Consider the following 23,132-nt stretch of genomic DNA (forward strand, 5'->3'; position numbering starts at 1 on the left):
AGAATCCATAGTAAACGTATAAAGGCCATTACATTGTTGCCCTCGAAGAATCACCGCTTGTCCCTAGCAAGCTTTGAAACTGAAAGTAAATGTTTTATTATTTTTGGCACATGCAAGAGATCACTTAACAATAAGGCTTGAGAAGAAGTGTGTAAAATGGATTTATCAATCAAATTCACCTCTAGTGACACACCATTACCTAGTAGGGGGTTACATGGACCAGTAAAGTCAGTGGGATGAAGCACGTTTGAGGCATCTGTCATTACATGATGGATTGCCCCTAAATCAACAACCCAATGCTCACCTGAAGTCACGTGTGCTTGGGGTTGACTAGAAGAATATGCACCAGACTTAGCACTGCAACAAGAACACCCTGATGAGTAAAAGGTGGCACAATTAGCAGTACCAGATTCATCCCGAGATTGTGTCGAACCAGGAAACTCATTGACACAAGGAAAATCATGATCAAACCGATACCAACATCGATAAAAAATGATCGTTCTTACAACACAATTGACACTGAAGTCGAGCACGACTACAACCACGTCCTCCAGATCGACCACCACGAATTGAACCAGTCGAGCCATCCATCGATCTTCATTGAGCAATATGAGCACTCATTGGAAGATTCTCAAGTTGAGAGTCAAACCCAACAATCTGTGTTTCAGCGTCGATAATCATAGAATAGGCCTGATCCAACGAAAGAGTTTCACGAGTAGTAGTGATTACTGCCATGAACGGATGATACTCCTGCGGAAAACCTTTGAGAATACTCATAATATGCTCAACCTGAGAAACCAGACTTCCACAAGAAGTAAGACCATCTTAGATTTATTTAACACGGGTTAGATAAACTTGTATAAAATCATCACATTTCTTCATTGATTGAAGTTTGTAATGTAAATTCATAGTTGTGGTTGTGGATCGATTTGCAAAAAACTGTATTCCAAACAGCAGTAGCTGACTCGACACCAATGAACTGTAGTAACAACGAGCACAGATCGTGGATAGCAGCCAGGACGCGAGAGCAATGTCTTGTACGACAGAATCTTCATAAGCTTCATTAACAACCGTTTCACCATGCTCATCAATAATCGTCTCCAGTGGAACTGGCATGGAACCAATTAGAAACAGTTTAAGATGGTGAATGCGAAAAGTAAGAAGAACTTCCTGCTTCTATAAGAGGAATTTCATCTTATCAAGCTCCACATTTACACGTTTGTTGGTAAACATCCAGGCTTGCGAGGAGGAAGAATCACCAAATAACGTTATCGTAGCTAGCAAAATACTCCAGGACCGAAATCGAATGATATCATCTTGAATAAAGCAGAAAAACTAAAAGAAATACAAGAAAGAATGAAGGTAACGTATGCTTTACTTCACTCAAAAACTTGCTTTAAGTATATTCTGTAACATTGTTTTATAGGAATCAATTACAACGACTCAGCTGCTCAAAACTGTCTAACCACCTAGCTGTTAAGGAGTTGTTGAGAATTCAAAACTAGCTACTAGACTAACTTCTAGAACACCCTTATGCATACGTGAGTCATCTTTCAACAGTGAGACATTAGTTGTGTCGCGACTGTCTTTCGATTGGGCTCAAAATTGGGCTTTGACTTGAATAATAGGTTAGAGTCATCACCGATCACTTAACAAATATTTAGGTGGATCGAACACCATCTTACCTGTTCTGCGTTTTACCAGAAATGTGTCGGGTTTGGGAGTTGGTTACAGCCAAGGAATGATTAACACCCTTGTACTGCTCTTTCGGTACCGATTAATTTGTCGATTGTCTTTAATTACGAAAATTAAAATTAAAAGTTAAAAAAATTCGATTCAAATTACTTACCTTTGATCGATTGGAATTACTACTAAAACAATGTTAGAAAAAATAAAATAAAAAAAAGAAAGAAGGAAGGAAAAATGTTAATAAAAAATAAATAAAGGTAAATAAATTTAGTAAAAAGAAAAAGAAAAATGGAAAAAAGAAAAAAAATAAATGAAAAAACAAATAAATAAAATAAAATAAAATAAAATAAAAAATAGTAAATAAAAAATGAAATAAAATGAAAAGAAAAAAAGAAATAATAACAAGAGGTTAAATTCTGAAAAATGATAAAAACAAAGGATCGACTGGTAATTAAACATAAATTTAAATGCACAAAACTACTGATTAAAATATAATTATTATAAAATTAAGATATCGAATATGAATAAAAAAATAAAATAAAATTCCACTAATGACCAAAATAAATCATGCATAAAATTGGAAATCAAAATTAAAATAATGAAATTAACTTCAGTAACTAAAGTGTAAAAATTACAAGTTTAAGGGACTTCATACGAGGTTTTCCCAGGGCCAAAAATACGCATATGGTCCCTCCCCAAAATGGTATTTATACCCCTCCAACCGGCCCTTTGAGGCTAAAAATCCTCATTTCCACATTTTGCTTCTCTCTCTAAGGAAAGAGAAGCTCTCTCATCTCTCCAAAATCCCTCACCGGAGGGGATGACTGGTCGTCGCCGACCCCTGCTCCAGCCGCCACTGCTGGCGGTTGGAAAAGACAAAAATCTCCCAAAACGTTCTTTCCACTACCCTGAACACAAATCCAAGGTCCGATTTCCACAAAGAATCCCCAATCAGCGTAGATCTAAGGGTAAAGCTTTCATTTTTACCTTTTTCGATTGAAAAAACCTTTCGCTTCCCCGTCCTTCTTGTTTTTATATTTGGCTTGGCTTTTGGGCTTTTTCGTGTATTGGTTACTGTTGTAGTTTGTGTTTCGATATGGATTGTTGTTGGTATTTTTCTTGACTGTTGCGTGTGTTGTTAATGTTTTTGTAGCTCTCGATGTTGGTTGGTTTGTGGTTCCTCTCTTGTTCTGGTTATTCTACGGTTCTGTGTTCTTGTTTTTTGTGGCTCGATGTTTGGTTTATTGTGTTGATCGTTGATGTTCCCGATGGTATTTATATAGCCTCCCTAATGGGGTTGTTTCCGATGGCTACGGGATTATGCTGTTTGTGTGACCGGTCATCCCATGATGGGTCAGTCCCGGGATATCGGTTGGTCGTTTCGTGTGACTCTGTTGGTCGTTCCCCTTGATTATCCCCTATGCGGTACCTGATGTTACCACTTTTAGGGTTTCCAAATCCTAATGTTTATTGGGTTGGGTCAAGCCCGTTCTATGGATTTGATTTGGACCCTTTTCAGACTTTGAGAAAAAATACAAAAAATAAATAAAAACATAATAAAATAAATAATAATAATAATAATAAACAAAACAAAACAAAATATTTTTTATAAAAAACTATATATTATATGTTTTTTAAAAATGTTTTCAAAACCTTATTTCAAAAAAAAATATTTTTCAGAATAATATATTTTCAAAAAATATTTTTCAAAAACTTTATTATATATATATGTTTTAAAAAAATTATAATATATATGTTTTCAAAAAATGTTTTCAAAAACTATATAATATATGTTTTCAAAAATGTTTTCAAAAACTATATATTATTTATATTTTCAAAAACTATATATTATATATGTTTTCAAAAATTTTCAAAAGTATATAATACATATATTTTCGAAATGTTTTCAAAACTATATAATTTATATATATTTTCAAAAACCATTTTCTAAAAATTATATTTTTCCAAAAAACATTTTCAAATATTATACTATATATATATATATATATATATATATATATATATATATATATATATATATATATATATATATATATAAAAAAGTAAATCCAGACAAAAATAAGTGTCTACAGCTGCCCCTCTTTGTCCTTTTTTGTGGAACGAAAAATAGGACAAAGACAAAAGGACACAAATTTTCCTTCGGTGGATTTGAAAATTGACTCTGATATTTCAATTAAGAATAACTCCCTGTCGGATTGAGTTACGGATGACTCCTCCGTCGCGAAGTCGAGTCCACCTTGAAATGATATGAAATTGAAGTCGTAGTTCGGAATGTGGCTTTTTGTTGCCAAATTGTAGTCAACTTCGGTATTCTTCTCAGTTTAAAGACCTTGGTTTAGAAATTCGACTAGAAAATAGTTTCTTGATGTGTCATCGAGCTGAATGGAATCAGATTCGACAGCTTCTGTTGACAACTAGCTTTTCTCGACTTAAGTTGCGTTGCTGGAAAATGGTTTCTCGTCACTAAAGCACAACCAACCCAGGTCTTTTTTTCGACTTAAAGACCTCGGTTTAAACTTTAGCCGGAAAGTAGTCGATACACCATCAAGCTGAATGGAATCGAACTCGAAGATTTTTATTGATAGATAGCCCTTCTCGCCTTGAGTTATGCTGTACTACGCGGAAAGACTGCCCCATATCTTATTCTTGACTTGAAAACATCAGCTTCAACCGGAAAAGTATTTTCCTGATGTTACCATGTGATTGATGCGTCATCGAGCTGAATGGAATCGAACTCGACAGTTTTTGTTGACATATATCTTTTCTCGACTTAAGCTATGTTATGAATTTGACATGCCCATGAGCTGAATAGAATCAAACTCGAAGGTCTTTATTGATAGATAACCCTTCTCGCCTTGAGTTATGTTGTAAATTGCATATGCCTTTGAGTTGAATGTAATCGAACTCGAAGGTCTTTGTCGACAGATAACCCTTCTTGCCTTGAGCTATGCTGTAAATTTGACGTGCCTTTAAGCTGAATGTAATCAAACTTGAAGGTCTTTTGCTGACAGATAACCCTTCTCGCCTTGAGTTATGCTGTAAAGTTGATATGCTTTTGAGCTGAGTGTAATCGAACTCGAAGGTCTTTGCTGACAGATAACCCTTCTCGCCTTGAGCTATGCTGTAAATTTGATGTGCCTTTGAGCTGAGTGTAATCAAACTTGAAGGTCTTGGTTGACAGATAACCCTTCTCGCCTTGAGCTATGATGTAAATTGGATATGCCTTTGAGCTAAATGCAATCGAACTTGAAGGTCTTTTGTTGACAAATAACCCTTCTCGCATTGAGTTATGCTACAAATTTGATATGCCTTTGAGCTGAATATAATCGAACTCATAGGTCTTTGTTGACAGATAACCCTTCTCGCCTTGAGTTATGTTGTACTTGGCTGGGGAATAAACCCATGTTGTTGCAGATGACCTATTTGCTGTGAAATCGAGTTGATCTGTTGGGCACGATATCCTTCGTCCTGAAGTTGAAATCGTGGATGGTTGTGAAGTTGAGCTTTGAATTGGATATCCTTCGTTGTGAAGTTGAAATCTAAAGATTATTGGCACGATATCCTTCATCGTGAAGTTGAAATCATGGATGGCTCCTTCATTGTGAAGTTGAGCTTTGAATTGGATATCCTTCGTTGTGAATTTGAAATCCAATGGTTGTTTCCAAATTGATTTTGAGCTGGATATCCTTCGTCGTGAAGTTGAAATCTAATCTTGAGTAAGTTTCACCAAATTGGCTTTGAGTTGGATATCATTCGTTGTGAAGTTGAAATCCAATCTCAAGCTGTATTGCTACTTGCGGGCACAATATCCTTCGTCGTGAAGTTGAAATCGTGGATGTCTCATTCGTTGTAAAGTTGAGCTTTGAATTGGATATCCTTCGTTGTGAAGTTGAAATCCAAGGGTTGTTTTACCAAATTGGTTTTGAGTTAGATATCCTTCATCGTGAAGTTGAAATTCAATCTTGTGTAAGTTACATTGTTTCGAGTCCAATATCTTTCGCTGTGAAGTTGAAATTGACTCTGAATGAAACTGGAAAGTCATTTGTTGAGTCCAATATTTGTCACTGTGAAGTTGAAATTGACTTTGAATGAAACTGGAAAGTTGTTTGTTAAGTCTAATATCCTTCGTTGTGAAGTTGAAATTGACTCTGAATAAAACTGGAAAGTTGTTTGTTGAGTCCAATATTCTTCGCTGTGAAGTTGAAATTGACTCTGAATGAAACTGGAAAGTTGTTTGTTGAGTCCAATATTCTTCGTTGTGAAGTTGAAATTGACTCTGAATGAAACTAGAAAGTTGTTTATTGAGTCCAATATACTTCATTGTGAAGTTGAAATTAACTATAAAAGATGCAAAAAAATTTGTATGCAAAAAATGATGAATGTGGCGCTCTTAAGTATGTCTAAGATGCATGCAATATGAATTAGCTCTTGTTTTATCTCCTGAGTGAAGTCTCGTGCTTTGTCTGCCGATTTGGTCCTTAGAATTGATCATGCCCCATTTTCTTCTCAGGTTGTTGACAATGTCACAAGTTCTATCTGGTCTGTCGGACTTATTTTCAAGAATGTGAAATGCTTAAAGTTTGGCCATGTTTATTCTTTCTTTAATAGGGGCAAAATGAGTCTCAACAGCTTCAAGGACTTTTCACATTTGAGATTGTTCTGTTTGAAAATGCTTTTCTCATTTCTCTTATTTTAGAAGGAAAGAAAAAAGATTTAAAAATGTAAGAATTCTGTAAAACATTGCCCCTTAATCCGGGCTCACAATCGAATCAAATCATAAACATGAGTTCAAAGAATATCAAAAGAATCAATAGCTCTTTATCGCTTTTAGAGTTATAGCTCTTTGACAAATGTCCAAAATTGATGAGTTGGTTTTAGGTTGGCTTCCTGACTTCTAAGGTTTTGGCAACCAAAATGTTGTTTCTTTCTCAGTCATTTTGAACATCGTAACATACCCCCATTTCTTGGCTTGGCATTTTAATCGGATGAAGACAAACTGACGCAACTAGCATAATCAACTACTAGACCTTCTATTTCGGTCCTTTGAAATCCTCCACTTGTTCAAGCTTTGTAGACTCCACTAACAAAGGCAGTACCAAAATATCAGTCTAAAAATGAAATTCCTGAGTGCTCGTGTGAAATTGACTATAACAGGTGTTCCTTAACTCCCTTAGTTCATCTTTACCGAAACTTCTTATTTAGATAAATTTAATTTGCCATTGTCTGTCTAGCTAAATCCATAAAATCGGGGAGTTTAACCAATTGCTCTAGAGGGACAGCTCAATATATAAACACCTTTACCAGGCTAGCTAAATCTTATCCAAAACCAATTACTCTAGAGGGACGGTTCAAGCTTTATTGTATAAAGATTATAATCGCCTTTATAAGGCTAGCTGAATCTTATCCATAAAGCCGGGGCATTTAACCAATTGCTTTAAAGGGACAAGTTAAGTTTTATTGTTTATATAAAATATTATAATCTGGGTATACGGATCTAATTTATTAAGTTTGTCAAGAAGAACCTGTTATAGTCTAGGTGCTGTTAAAAGTCAAGGAATCTCATCTTTAGAGTTCAATTTCCAAGCAATTGACCTAAACTATATTCACGTACTCGACTAGTCTATCTGTGAAGATCATTTTCATCATCGAACGTCCTCAATAAAAGTATAGTAATGTCATACACAAGAGATGCCCCATGTTGTTCACTCCTATGTATATCTAATACCAAGCCACTTGTTCATTCTCTTATGAAAGGAGAAGGCTATATCAGTTCTTACAAGAAAAAGGTATGGTGTTCAAGTGTGTCTTTTAGGGTAAAACTAAAGGTCATTATTTGTTCATGTTACTTTGTCAAAGATCTATAACTCCAATCATTTACAAAGTTCTTAACTCAGTTGATATTTAAAGAATTTCAAGTTGTAAATTTGATTCAATGTTCAACATAAATTCACTTAAATATCCTTTAAAAAAGTTCAAAAAACACACAAGTTACAAAAGAATATGAGAAAGTTAAAAAAACAAAAAAGTCAAACAGGATGCTGCAAAATGGAATAAGGCCTCATTTGGATGCCCCGCTATTTGGATTAGAGCCTTCATCTTCACTTGTTGGGGCTCCTTTTGATGTACCCTCAGACGCATAAACTTCTGCTTCCTCTCGAGCAGCATCTTGAGAAGATCCTACTTTCTTGTGATTTATCAGCTTTTCCTTTCCTGGGTGGAAATTGGGCCCAAATTTAGATCCAAAACGATTTTTCTCGGTGGTGATAGTTTTGGTTGGATCCCGAACGCATATTGCATCTGTGATTGGTGTAATATTCGTCAAGCCTTCTGAGCTGCCCAGAACCTCTCTTGCCTTTAGGAAATCTGATATAGATGTTTGAGGTGTCTTCAAAGTTGCGTCTATCCCACTGATTCTTAAACCTACGGGCCAGTCTCGAACAACATTCATGGAAGCCCTTTTGCTTGGATTTCTATTTTGATCTTCTTGCGCCTTATGTGTTTCGCAGGAACCCTCTGTTGAAGCAGATTGAGGTATCTTCTTGGCTACATTTTCCCCATCCATTCTTAAACCTACAGGCCAGTCTCATATTACATTCATGGAGGCCCTTCTGCTTAAATTTCCCTTTTCATCCTTTTGCCTCTTATGTTATTCATATAAATTGTCTGTTGAATCGACGACTTCCGAGTTTTGGACCTTGATCCATTTTTCCTCTACCTTGCACCCCTAAATTGCTTATTCTAAAGAATCATAAAGGTTGCTATGAACCTTGACTGAATAATCTGGGGTTCCATCCTAATTTATCCAAGGAATCTCCTTGTAGGTCCACTTCTCATTCGGGGGCCACTATGGCTGAACATATGTAGCATCTCAACTTTAGGGCTAATGACTAAAATGTAAGTTCAGAAACTTTGGTGTCTGATTTTAAAAAATAGAAAAGTTCAAGGAATTAACTGGATAATTTTTATGTTGGATTTAAAAGTAAAGTTTGAAAGTAATAAGGGTATTATGGTCTTTTCTAAGAGAAGATTTTTATTTTCTCTTTAAAGGGGTATATATCCACGTGGGAGAGAGAAGGAGACCAAGTGAGTTCCAAGAGTCCTCTTCTTCTCCTTTCTTCTTCATGCGTGGAAGCCAAGAGCAAATGTGAGAATTCTTATTAGTAGATTATTAGTTAAAATTTAAGTTTTGTCGAAACGATTTTTAAAATGAAGAGTGCGAGATTTAGAAAACCACGTCATTTTTAATTTATCTCTTTTTGATTGAATTTTTAATTAAAAACAATGAGATTTTAGAAAAACTCTCATTTCGAAAAATTAGAAATTTCTTTACGATAAAACATCCCTAACGGAGTCGTCAAACTGTCGAAACGATTTTTAAGTGAGGGGAACGAGATTTTGAAAACCACATCAATTTTTAATTATTTTATTTATAATTGAATTTTAATTAAAAACAACAAGAATTGTAAAACCTATTGTTTCAAAAATTTGGAAATTCCCTTACAATAAAAACATATGGTTCGAGAAGTCATCACCAATCTTTATTTGGGTGTGATTGGGCACCCAAAAGCATTGTCATTTTATAAAATTTAATAAAACAACAAGTTTGCAGTCTACGTTACCAAAATCCAGGTTCGGGAGTCGGTTACGTATGGGGAAGGATTAGCACCCCCACAACGCCCTAAATCGGTACCTAGTCGATTAATTAAAATCTTTGCAACGAATTTCACAAGTTCGAATTTAATTTGATTTATGATCCCTTAAAACAACAAAAAATGCAAAATTTATAACATTCAAGAGCAACAAAGTAAATTAAATTAGGATTACCAAGCCATTAGAAAGATAAAGAACATTCGATTATTTAAAAATATCGTGACTAGATCTTTAGTTCAGTTCTAACGACCTTTTCTCAAAAAATTTAAATAGTCGAATATTTCCTTTTCTTTCGTTCCCAAATTTTACAGTGACAGATCCAAATTTAATTAGGCGTTACTGACGGGATACAATTTTAATTTAAAATTGTCAAAACAACTCTCTAGTAAGTTAGGAGAAGCCATTCCGACAGTTTCAAATTAAAAGAATATTACCTTTAATTCGATTATGTGATCAGGTTAAGTCATGCAAATGAGGCTAATATGCTTTAAACGTTACATCAAAATATGTACATACTAACAACATGCTCGGAATACTATATACATGCATACATTTAAAATAAACCTAAATTAAACTTACGAACATGCATAAAATATTAAACAAATGGGCTAAAATATAAAGAAAGTAACGACAGGCTCTTTTCATAAAAATTTCATTTCTAGGCACTCCAAACATAATACAACCAAAATACTACATAGGATCAAAATGAAAATTTCATAAATTACACATCCAATGTAAAATAATGGCTTAAAATAAACATAACCTAACATAGGACTAAAAAGGAACACGTTAAAAATTAAGATACGAAATTAAAATTACAACGAAATTCGGATCAGGGACCAAAATGAAATGGGTCGAAGCTACAATGGCATAACTGGATATTACCCCGTTTTCATAAAACGCAGACCCCCCAGCTATCAAAACGCCGCTGTTTCAACGCTGCCCAAAGCTACGTCGTTTTGACATATTAATATATGGGATACTAGGGTAAATTTAAAGCCTTGTCTTCATTTTCTCATCAGCCCTAAACAAATGAACCCTCGCCCCCAACCATTTTCCATTTTCTCTCAAACCAAACCCCCTTTGCAACCCTAAAAACCCAAGGCCTCCGCGACCTCCGCCGTTCAACGGCTCTGATGAGGAGTCACACAATCGTTAAATTTATCCCATAAACCTTGAACCCTAAAGCAATGATTCTCTCCTGACAGAACCCAAAACCTAAAGGGTTAAACTAATCAAAAACCTTACTTTTCACTGCCTTAGCCTCCCACAAACCTAGATCTACGATGGTAAAGCGTTTACCTTCAAGAAAAGAGGCGACTATACTCCGATGGACAAGGTTTTGGACACTATCGAGGGTAAAAATCCTTTTTCACTCTTGGATGTTCTCGGTTTTTTAAGAACTCGATACTCTTTTCCTCTTTGTTTTTGGTTGTGGATGGCTGCCGGCGGTTGATGGGTTTTGCTCTCTATTTGTTTTTTATCTTTGTTTCGATTTTCACTCGATGATAACTCGTGGGTTTTTTCGATGATGGCCAATCGTGCTCTTTTTTTTTTTTTTGTGATCCCCCTTCCCCGTTGTAACTGCTGGATCTTATATATCTTGCTTTTGTTTTTTTCTCAATTGTGTTTTGTCTTCTTGTTTTGTGTCTGCAGGGCATGGGTGCGAGCAAGAGCAGCATGGACGACGGTGGTTGTGACCTCGGTCTCGGTGGATGGCCGACAGGCGTGGATCTTCCTCGATAAGTTCATACACTGTCTCGGGTTCTCTGTGCACGCTGGCTTGAGGCTCGAGGAGGACTAGGAGCCGTTGGATTTCGTCAGATCCGACGGTGGTGGGCGGCGCTGGAACTTTGACCAGAACCCTAGTGGGCCTTTGATCTGGACCGTTAGATGAGAAACTGATCCAATGGTCCAGGGCCAGCGGCGGCTGGGCACTTGAAGCTGACACAGGAAAACTCTAATGGGTTTAGGGCTTACATCAAACAGGTTGCATCATTGGGCCGCTGTGGTTTGGGCTCTGCTCGGGCCAGTTTGGTCCAACTTGTTGTAATTTGGACTGTAACTAAAACAAATAAAACACTAATTAGTCTTTATTTATTTATTTATATATATATATATATAAATTCGCATGGACTACTAATATAAACCACATAGCATCTATGAATTCAAACACATAATTAATAATAACCTTAACTAACATCAATCTATAAACTTAATAATAACCAAAAATTAATCATAAGGATATGCATAAGGCATATCGGACAAAAAGAGCATCTACAAGTTTGATTTTAATTGTTAAGTGACACTTAAGATGAAGGAAATCTTAATTTGTCTTAAAATAGGGATTGTCTCCGAAAAGGCGGGTTAATATATGGCGTTATTAGATACATAATAATATATTTATAATATTCGGTTTAGCGCTATCGAAAATGTTGAGTAATAATAATGTAGTAGGTCTAAATTATGAAGAAATATTAAAAAATTTGGCAACCGGTAAACTTTGCTTGTCGGTTTGTGTCGATACAAATGAAAAATAGATTGTTCCATAGTAATATTACATGTATAAATATGACAAAATAGGTGCCAAAATGACAAAGTCGGTAAAACGCTATCGGATATGTGTCGAGTGTCGATAATTTAATATAAGTATCGAAACTTTCTGAGTTTAAAAGAGAAGAAGTTATAACGCCTATAAAGTGTCGATACTTTAAAAAAATATATCGATCCACAACAATATAACAGGTAAAAATATGATAAAACTTGTCTCAAAAATGACAAAACCGGAAAAAGTTATCGGATATATTAAAAGTGTCAATAATTTAATATTAGTATCGACACTTTCTGAATTTAAAAGAGAAGAAGTTATAGCGCCTAAAAAGTGTCGACACTTTATGAAAATGTATCGATCCTTACCAATATAACATGTAAAAAAATGATAAAACATGTCTAAAAAATGACAAAACCGGAAAAAGTTATCAGATATGTTAAAAGTGTCGATAATTTAATATAAGTATCGACACTTTCTGAATTTAAAAGAGAAAAAGTTATTGCGCTTAAAAAGTGTCAACACTTTATGAAAATATATCGATTCATAACAATATAACAGGTAAAAATATGGTAAAACAGATCTCAAAATTGACAAAACCAGTAAAACGCTACCGGATATATTGAAAGTGTCGATAATTTAATATAAGTATCGAAACTTTCTGAATTTAAAAGAGAAGAAGTTATAGCGCCTATAAAGTGTCGATACTTTAAAAAAATATATCAATTCACAACAATATAACAGATAAAAATATGATAAAACAAGTCCCAAAATTGACAAAACCAGTAAAACGATACCAGATATGTTGAAAGTGTCGATAATTTAATATAAGTATCGACACTTTCTGAAATTAAACTAAAAAGTGTCGACACTTTATGAAAATGTATCGATCATAACAATATAACAAGTAAAAATATGATAAAAATGGTCTCAAAAATGACAAAACCAGAAAAAGTTACCGGATATATTGAAAGTGTCGATAATTCAATATTAGTATCGACACTTTCTGAATTTAAAAGAGAAGAAGTTATAGCGCTTAAAAAGTGTCGACACTTTATTAAAATGTATCGATCCTTACCAATATAACAGGTCTCAAAAATGACAAAATCGGAAAAAGTTTCCGGATATGTTGAAAATGTCGATAATTTAATATAAGTATTGATACTTTCTGAATTTAAAAGAGAAGTTATAACGTTTATAAAGTGTTGACACTTTATGAAAATGTATCGATCCAGAACAATATAACAGGTAAAAATATAATAAAACCGGTCTCAAAATGACAAAACCGGTAAATAGATACCAGATATGTTAAAAGTGTCGATACTTTAATAAGTACACGTAATAAATTATCGATACTTTCAAAGAAATAGGTAAATATCCTATCGAAAGTATCGACACTTGACATAAAAGTATCGACACTTATGTAGTTGTATCGATTAAATATAAATAACATATCTGGTGTAAATATAAAGGCATAGCTATCCTCTGAAAATAGATAGAGTTTTTGAAATCGAAGCGTAATTGTTGTTGCATTTCAGAAGGCGTTTCTACGTGAAGTTTTGTTTGTTTGTTTGTTGCTGCAGTCGAATCGAAAGGTACGATGTTGAAACCCTAGTTTTTTATTATTACAGTAATGAGAAATAGGGTTTTTATGTGTTATTGTTTGGGGGGTTTCGAAGTAAAGAAGCATTTGGGACCGAATCGATACTTTTAGTTAATATTTATAGGTAAAAATGATATTATAGGTAGAAAATGATATTTTAGGTTGTATAAATGTGCTGACACTTGTTGTAGTGACCATTCAAATTCTTTTGAAGACCAACCGTTTTACCACAAAGAGTGGTTATTGATTTTTGTATATTGAATAAAGTGTATGTAAGCAATATTTGATTTGATTTGATTTGATTTGCGCAAACTGATATATGAAGGAAAAATGAAGTCAATGGGAGGAAAGCAACCAAAAGGTAGATATATGTACTTCTAGTAAGTATCAGTCTTTTTGTTATTATTGTTGAAATGGTAATTGGATTAAAACTTTAAACTGATTACAAATTTTAAATGTGGACAGTATGGCCGAATGCAAAAGGATGAAGAAAGATGGCACACAAAGCGGTTCGATATGTAAAATGAAATTGACATTGAGTATTATTTAGCGTTAATGTATTGATTAAGAAACATTTACGCTTAATATTAGGTGACAAAAGATGTGAGGTCGAAATGGAATTCGATGAGTGATGCCTAAAAGGAACATTACATCACATAGTCAAGGAATGATAGTAAAGAATACAAAGAACGGATGAAAGCACATGAAAAGAAGGTATTCATTAAACTTGTCATTGATACAAGATATATAAGAACAATAACATTATATATTGTTAAAAAATATAGGAAGTGTCGACAAGATGCAGCATAAAAAGGGTGAATTCATCAATTGAACACCTTAAAGAGAAGGATCAGTTGAATGTACTGAGGGAAATAGGGTTTAGATCATTGATAGGAGTAGGGGATCGACCAATTCGGAGGGAATTGTGTCGATCCTTGATGGAGCAATTTGATGTCAAACAATGTATTGCTAAATATGGTGATTATTCATTCCCTCTGGGGGTACCGACTGTTGCAACCGTCTTGGGGTACAAAACAATGGCAAAAGTGTTGTAGAAGTCTGTAGGAGTAAGAACTGGAAAGCACTTGCCTCCAAATATGGTTTGAATCAGAAGGTGGCATATGCTGAAGTTGAAGAGGATATCAAAAGTGGATCTTACGGGGGGATGACCTGAAGGCCCGAGTTCTATTGTACCTTGTCGGGATATTTCTTTGTCCAACAGGTGATACATCAACGAACAAGGACGATATGAAGCTCATTTGCGATGAAGGCTTGAAGGGTGAATTCAATTGGGGTGAATTCAACTGGGCTGAATATGTCCATTCGAGATTGATTGAATCAATAATCACCTTTCAAAAGGGCAGTCAGAGATACCTCAAAGGGTGCATAACAATCTTAGAGGTAACTGAGTTGAAGAATGTTTTTGTTTTTTATATAAAATGATAGTATAGTTATTATATAAAATGATAACTTTTATTATAAATGCAGGTTGCACTATTCAATTTTTGGTCGGGCTGTGATAGTTTGTCGGCTTATGAAAGAAACGGAGTGGCACGCATCCGTGCATGGGGGAAGGAAGAGGTGGTTAGAGTGATGGCGAAGTTGAAGTTGGATAGACTAAGGAAGCTAGAAATGGTAATAAATGTAATTAAATAATATTAAGAATATAATCAATGTCTTAATACAAATTTAATTTTGAAGGTTATTGTCAAGGAGTTAAAGGAGGTAGAGGAAGCAAATGAGGCAGTGGAGAAGGAAGAAGAGATGGTTGGAGGGGTGGATGACGGTAGGGGGATTACGGTGAGGGAAAATAGAGTAAATTCGATATTTTGATGTCTGAATTGGCTGATATTAAAAAAATCCTTTTTGATATTCATCAAAGACAATCAAGAGATGAAGAGACACTTGAGAGGCATAAGGGGAAAGTGGAAGGAAATGTAGATGTAGTGGTGAATGAAGTTGAGGTGTTGAGGGAACTTAATCTGTTGACGGGTGGAAAATTGATGTAGTTGTCAAGGAGGTTGTGGAATTGAGGAGTGAACTTACGGGGCTGATGGAGGTGGTTGAGAAAAACTTGGATGAATGGGGGAAAATGAAGGGTGAAATAAAAGAGATGAAGAGCTATGTAGAGAAAAAATATGATGAACTGAAAAAATTTGAAGAAGAGAAGATGGAGGAAGAATAAAAGATGGAGGAAATGAGGAGAAAGGATGTCACTAACATCTATACACCGGAGAGTGTTATAGATGCAGATTTGGATTCGGAATGTCCTGCACCCCATAAGAAGAAGCAGAAGGTAAGTTGAATAAAAGAAAACTTAATTTGATTTTTATCATGTTGTTGTGACTAAAATTTGTATGCAAAACTGTAGGTTGAAAAAGCGGTTATTCCAAGCGGAATTGAACCGGTCGAAGCTACAATTTGTGATTATTTATGGAATAGGGGGTTAGAATCGGAGTAAGTTAAATATATTACTTTGTGAGTGATATTTAAATATTTCATGACAATATATTAATCCTAATGATTTATACAGATGTTCTGTAATCTCAAAGGGAAATCAATACGCTAGTGTATCCGACGTTGCAACGTTGAAGCCTAGTGAATGGGTTGGCGGTGTGGTAAGTAGACATCAATTAAAAGTTAAAACCTATTGAATATATTCTGATTGTGTAATTAATTTTGTTAGGTTATTGATTTGCTCGCCTGGACAGTATGCTACGATTCTAAAAAGTCAGGCCGGATGATTGGCTACATTCCATACCACTTAGCGGTGAGTTAAATTAATAAATGTTGAAAACTAATGTTATAGACGGTAAATTAATAATGATTGTCACGTAATTGCAGCAACAGGCGTTGGACAATGTATGTATTGAGGGTATTGCGAGTTTTTGGGGTCTCATGTTGTATAACTATGTGGAATTCACCAATTGTGAGAAGGTAAGACACCATACGAATAGGCATAAATGATGTTTTTGGATATATAATGTTGAATTTTGTCAAATTGGGTGTGAAATTTTTTACAGATCATGATCACAATAAACCACAATAATTCACATTGGTATATGTTGGTGTAGGATATGGTAGACCGTGTTGCAACTGTATATGATAGTCTGTTTACATCTGAAGCAGCTAAACAGAGAGTGAATGATGCTAAGAGATTGGTATGTATGAAAGGAAATTATGTCAATTATAATGCATAATTTGTTTGGATCATAACTTCATATTTTTTTAATGCAGATGAAAATATTAGATAGTTATAATAAGAAACGCATTTGGGTAGAAGCATGTGGATCTCTAGGAAATTTCCCCTTGCAAAGATTCAAATTCGCGGAGCATAAGATGAGTGAGCAATCGAATGGACATGATTGCGGCATTTATGTGATGATGTGGATGGAATCGATTGGTTCTAGAGGGGCTATTTGTGATTTTGTAAGTAGAATTAAAAAAATTTTTGCGGTTAAATTGTTAAAAGTCGTAGATTGAATGTTGTGGTCTACAATACTTAACGTACTGACAATTTGAATATAGGTTGTTGGAGAATGGGATCGTATGCGAATATTAAACGATCTCGTAAGCCACAATCAAAATCAATTAAGAGAGAAGATGACAAAAGCTGCCATGCTACACAAGAATAAAAAAAGGAAGGGATGAAGTAAATGCATGGTTAATTTGTATAAGATTTTTAATTTTGTATACGATTTATAATTTTGTATGTGAATGTAATTATGTATGAGATGGGAAAAGTTATCCAAATGTTTTTTTGTACATGTTTCTTATACACAGTAGGAGTTATGTTTTTTTTTTTTTGCATTATTCCAAATGTCACTAACATAATTGGCATCATGTGCGGGACTGAATGGCCATTCTATATTTAGGTATGTTCAATAACTACAAAATGCAATAACTTTAAAGTAATAGGTAAATTTACAATGTAGGTGGCAAAAATAGAATATAATAATGACAAAATTAATAAACACAAAGATTTGATTCCAATATTTTGTCCAAGTTTGGGAACTTATTTGGTAAAATATACCGGTTTTATGAGAGAATAGGTAAACTTATGTGTCGATACATTTATAACAAGTGTCGATCCCAAAAACATCGAAAACCATAATTATAATGTAATAGGTAAATTAGCAATATAACCGGTCTAAATATACCAATTTTTGAGAAAACAGGTGTAAAAAAAGTATCGACACAAATCAAACAAGTGTCGATACTTTTGGTCCAAAATGTATTTCAAAACCAAGTGCACTAAAACGTGTCGATACATTTATAACAAGTGTCGATCCCAAAAACATCGAAAATCATAATTATAATGTAATAGGTAAATTAGAAATATAACCGGTCTAAATATACCGATTTTTGAGAAAACAGGTGTACAAAAAGTATCGACACAAATCGAACAAGTGTCGATACTTTTTGTCCATAATGTATTTCAAAACCAAGTGCACTAAAAAGTGTTGAAACATTTGTAACAAGTGTCGATCTCAAAAACATCAAAAACTATAATTATAATGTAATATTAGCAATATAACCGGTCTAAATATACATGTTTTTTAGAAAACCGGTGTACAAAAAGTATCGACACAAATCTAACAAGTGTCGATACTTTTGGTCCAGAATATATTTCAAAACCAAGTGCACTAAAAAGTGTCGATACATTTATAACAAGTGTCGATCCCAAAAACATCAAAAACCATAATTATAATGTAATAGGTAAATTAGCAATATAACCGGTCTAAATATACCGGTTTTTGAGAAAACGGGTGTAAAAAAAGTATCGACACAAATCAAACAAGTGTCGATACTTTTGGTCCAGAATGTATTTCAAAACCAAGTGCACTAAAAAGTGTCGATACATTTGTAACAAGTGTCGATCCCAAAAACATCGAAAACTATAATTATAATATAATAGGTAAATTAGCAATATAACCGGTCTAAATATACCGGTTTTTAAGAAAACCGGTGTACAAAAAGTATCGACACAAATCTAATAAGTGTCGATACTTTTGGTCCAGAATGTATTTCAAAACCAAGTGCACTAAAAAGTGTCGATACATTTATAACAAGTGTCTATCCCAAAAATATCGAAAATCATAATTATAATGTAATAGGTAAATTAGCAATATAACCGGTCTAAATATATCGGTTTTTGAGAAAATATGTGTAAAAAAGTATCGACACAAATCAAACAAGTGACGATACTTTTGGTCCAGAATGTATTTCAAAACCAAGTGCACTAAAAAGTGTCGATCCCAAAAACATCCAAAACCATAATTATAATGTAATAGGTAAATTGGAAATATAACCGGTCTAAATATATCGGTTTTTGAGAAAACAGGTGTAAAAAAAGTATCGACACAAATCAAACAAGTGTCGATACTTTTGGTCCAGAATGTATTTCAAAACCAAGTGCACTAAAAAATGTTGATACATTTGTAACAAGTGTCGATCCCAAAAAAATCGAAAACTATAATTATAATGTAATAGGTAAATTAGCAATATAACCGGTCTAAATATACCGATTTTTGAGAAAACCGGTGTACAAAGAGTATCGACACAAATCTAACAAGTGTCGATACTTTTGGTCCAGAATGTATTTCAAAACCAAGTGCACTAAAAAGTGTCGATACATTTATAACAAGTGTCGATCCCAAAAACATCGAAAACCATAATTATAATGTAATAGGTAAATTAGCAATATAACCGGTCTAAATATACCGGTTTTTGAGAAAACATGTGTAAAAAAAGTATCGACACAAATCAAACAAGTGTCGATACTTTTGGTCCAGAATGTATTTCAAAACCAAGTGCACTAAAAAGTGTCGATACATTTATAACAAGTGTCGATTCCAAAAACATCGAAAACCATAATTATAATGTAATAGGTAAATTAGAAATATAACCGGTCTAAATATACCGGTTTTTGAGAAAACAGGTGTACAAAAAGTATCAACACAAATAGAACAAGTGTCGATACTTTTTGTCCAGAATGTATTTCAAAACCAAGTGCTCTAAAAAGTGTCGATACATTTGTAACAACTGTCGATCCCAAAAACATCGAAAACTATAATTATAATATAATAGGTAAATTAGCAATATAACCGGTCTAAATATATCGGTTTTTGAGAAAACCGGTGTACAAAAAGTATCGACACAAATCGAGCAAGTGTCAATACTTTTGGTCCAAAATGTATTTCAAAACAAAGTGCACTAAAAAGTGTTGATACATTTACAACAAGTGTCGATCCCAAAAAAATCGAAAACCATAATTATAATATAATAGGTAAATTAACAATATAATTGGTCTAAATATACCGGTTTAAATTAAAAATAGGTTACCATAATGTATCGACACATTAATAACTTGTGTGGATACCTTTTTAAATTACTCGTTTTTTTATTTATTATAAATATGATACAAACTCCAAATCGAAAAACCCTAAACCTAAAGGCAGAAAAGAACTCATCGACTCCGACGAATACCAACGTTCATAACTGTTACGATTAGATATTCATATAGATATTTTGATATTTTGCCATAAATTAGGGTTTGTTTGATTTGCAGATTGGTCTTTTTTTCTCCTTAATGTGTTTTTGTTCCAATGTAACAGCATCCACACACAAAATGGCTCCAAGACGTCAACGTCAGAAGCGAGGTCTTTCTCAAATTTTTTCTCAACCCACCTCTTCCCAACCCAGCTCTTCTCAACCAAAACCTCCTTCTCAAACAATCGCCCCTTCTGAGGAAATCAAGTCGTTCGAAACTGACAACTTTAGATCCGATGCGGAGAAAGAAAGATGACAAAGGAGTTTTAAAGTAAGGAAGTTTCGTCCCGAACGTCTCATTGACTTGGGTTTCTTGTTCGATGATAAATATGCTTTCAGTTTTAAATCCACGTTTACATCTTGGGGTTGACTTGAATTCCTTGGTGTAAAACCAAAATATTACCCCAACGTAGTTAGAGTCTTCTACAACAATGCTTCATTCGAGTATGAGCCTAATAAGAGTAATATAATACGAATTAATACACATGTCATGGGGAATGATATATATATATATCTTCGGAAACTATTGCGAAGGGTTTAGGTGTAGCGAATAAAGGGGATTCAGATGAAAATGATGTAGATTGGTCTACAATTAAACGGATTGCTAGAAATAGCCCAATTCACCTATATCTAGAGTACAGAGTGTTTCACAAAATGCTGACTTAGTTTATTCGGCCTAGTAGGGGAAAACATTCAATGCTTCGAGACAACGATTATTGGTGGATAGCAAAGTATAAATCCAAAGCCAAAACGGCTCCAAACATTGCTAAACTGATTTTTAATATAATTGTATATATAGTCACAAAGGGAACATCAATTTCAACTTCACTACCATATGGATGTGTCATCACCTATCTGTTGAATAAGAAAGAAGTTGATTTTTCGTTTGACTCCCCTGTTCGATTAACTCGCAAGATTGACATATTATTTGTTAAAAAAACGGGATATGATTTTGTTGAAAAAAGTCGATTGGAAGCGTGTCAAGGATTTCAGATTATATCTAGAGATGGAGGACAATGAAGATGACCAACCAATGGGAGACGCAATGATGGAAGAAGCTGCAGAAGCTCAAGTTGGACAGGATGTCACAATTACAACAGTGATGGAATACATGGTCAATTTTCGGGAGCATATTGATTCCCTTGTGAGCGGAATGCGAGCCAATATTTCATCATTGCGCGATAAAGTCTCCATGTTGCGTAACGAATTACGGCAATGACATCAAACGAGTTAGGTAATTAATTATTTATGTTTCTAAACATTTAAACGTTCTGAAATATATTTTTATTTTCTTTTAGCAGATGTGGACAACCAAGCGGTAAATGAAGATGACGATGAAGATGATGATGATGATGATCCAAACAAGTATATCGTGTCTGCAACGCCGCTTGCAAGAAAACTAGTAATTTTTGATGTCAATGGTGTCCTTGCCTACATCCCAAGACATCTAGAAGGTTTCAATTCTGTTAATTTGTATCCATTATTTTAATATATAAGCGTACAACTTTAATCTCATTTTCTTCATGTTGCAGATGTTATCCTCAGAAATGGATTATATGAATTTATGCAATTTTGTTTACAGAATTTTGTTGTTGCCATTTGGTCATCCAATATGAGGTTAGAACTATTGAGCAATTCAAATTACTATAGACAAAATCGTTAATATACAATTAAATATTAACATTCAAACTTGATTACAATCTCAGGCATAATATGGACCGTGTACTTGATAAACTACGTTTGTTCTCTGACCACTTTCTATTTGTTTGGGTAAGATGATTGTCATTACGCTTTGCTAACTTTAATTTCTCTAAGATTCCTATATATTTATGTTCGATTGTTTGTAAGCAGGATCAAAGTAAGTGCAAAACAGAAGATAAGTTTACCTACTGTAAAGATCTCAATGATGTTTGGAACGAGTTTACTGATTTTAACGCCCTAAATACACTGTTGGTCGATGATTCACCGCAAAAAATGATTCATAATCCGGTAAGTTACATTCATGCCATATTTTCATAGTTAAACAGTTGTTCATAGATTGACTGATTAACAATTTATATTTTTTATTAGATAAACAATTACATATGTCCACATTCTTTCGACGTTGCTTCCCATTCGGACGACGATGCTCTAAGTATGACACAAAATTATTCCTGATTATGCTAATTTAGTTTCTTGTTCCTTATAAAAAAAAATTAGTTTCTTGTTAGTAAAATTGCACCTGATTAGTTTGATAATTGAAATTATTTATTTATGTCCTCAGCAAAATGTGGTAAAATGCGCGAGTATTTGGAAATTTTGTTGAAGGCGCCTAATGTTCCGGACTTCGTTAGCGATAACCCTTTTCCATCGGATTAATTTCGTTGTAGGTACATTATTTGAACATTGTTATCTATAAATTTATTGTGTATGTATGTTTTGGTTTTATTACACAATATGAATCAATTATGCAATTTACATGTTCAATTTAACATGGCATTTCATTTTCATTTCATTTATAATTAGAGTTTGAATTTAAATGTAAATTTTAGTCCTAAACCAAAATTCCATCCATCCTAAAAACAACTTACTCAATGGATGCATCGGGAGAAAACATCAAAATTCCATTTCTAAGGTAACAACTTACCTTTTTCAAATATCAACATTAGTGATAATATGCATAATGAATTTGTCCATAATGTATTTCTAAGGTAACACTTACTTACCTTTTTCAAATATACGGGTTTTTGAGAAAATAGGTGTACAAAATGTATCGACACAAATAAAACAAGTGTCGGTACATTTAAAACAAGTGTCGATCCCGAAAACATCGAAAAACATAATTATAATGTAATAGGTAAATTATTCATGTAAAAGGTCTAAATATACTGGTTTTTGAGAAAATAGGTGTACAAAAAGTATCGACACAAATCTAACAAGTGTCGATACTTTTTCTCCAGACTGTATTTCAAAACCAAGTGCACTAAAAAGTGTCGATACATATATAACAAGTGTCGATCCCAAAAACATCGAAAACCATAATTATAATGTAATAGGTAAATTAGCAATATAACCGGTCTAAATATACCG

The 23,132-nt window shown here is 33.9% G+C and overlaps 1 long non-coding RNA gene across 1 annotated transcript; it reads left to right on the forward strand.

The window, feature by feature from the left end:
• Window positions 1-10,380: 10,380 nt before the first annotated feature.
• LOC120202584 lies at window positions 10,381-11,460 on the forward strand. The gene is made up of 2 exons (XR_005523742.1): window positions 10,381-10,718; window positions 11,017-11,460. It is a non-coding gene; the product is annotated as an uncharacterized LOC120202584 (long non-coding RNA).
• Window positions 11,461-23,132: the final 11,672 nt, after the last annotated feature.

This window comes from Hibiscus syriacus, unplaced genomic scaffold (genome assembly GCF_006381635.1).
Source record: "Hibiscus syriacus cultivar Baekdansim isolate YM2019G1 unplaced genomic scaffold, ASM638163v2 tig00008957_pilon, whole genome shotgun sequence".
Taxonomy (NCBI): domain Eukaryota; kingdom Viridiplantae; phylum Streptophyta; class Magnoliopsida; order Malvales; family Malvaceae; genus Hibiscus; species Hibiscus syriacus.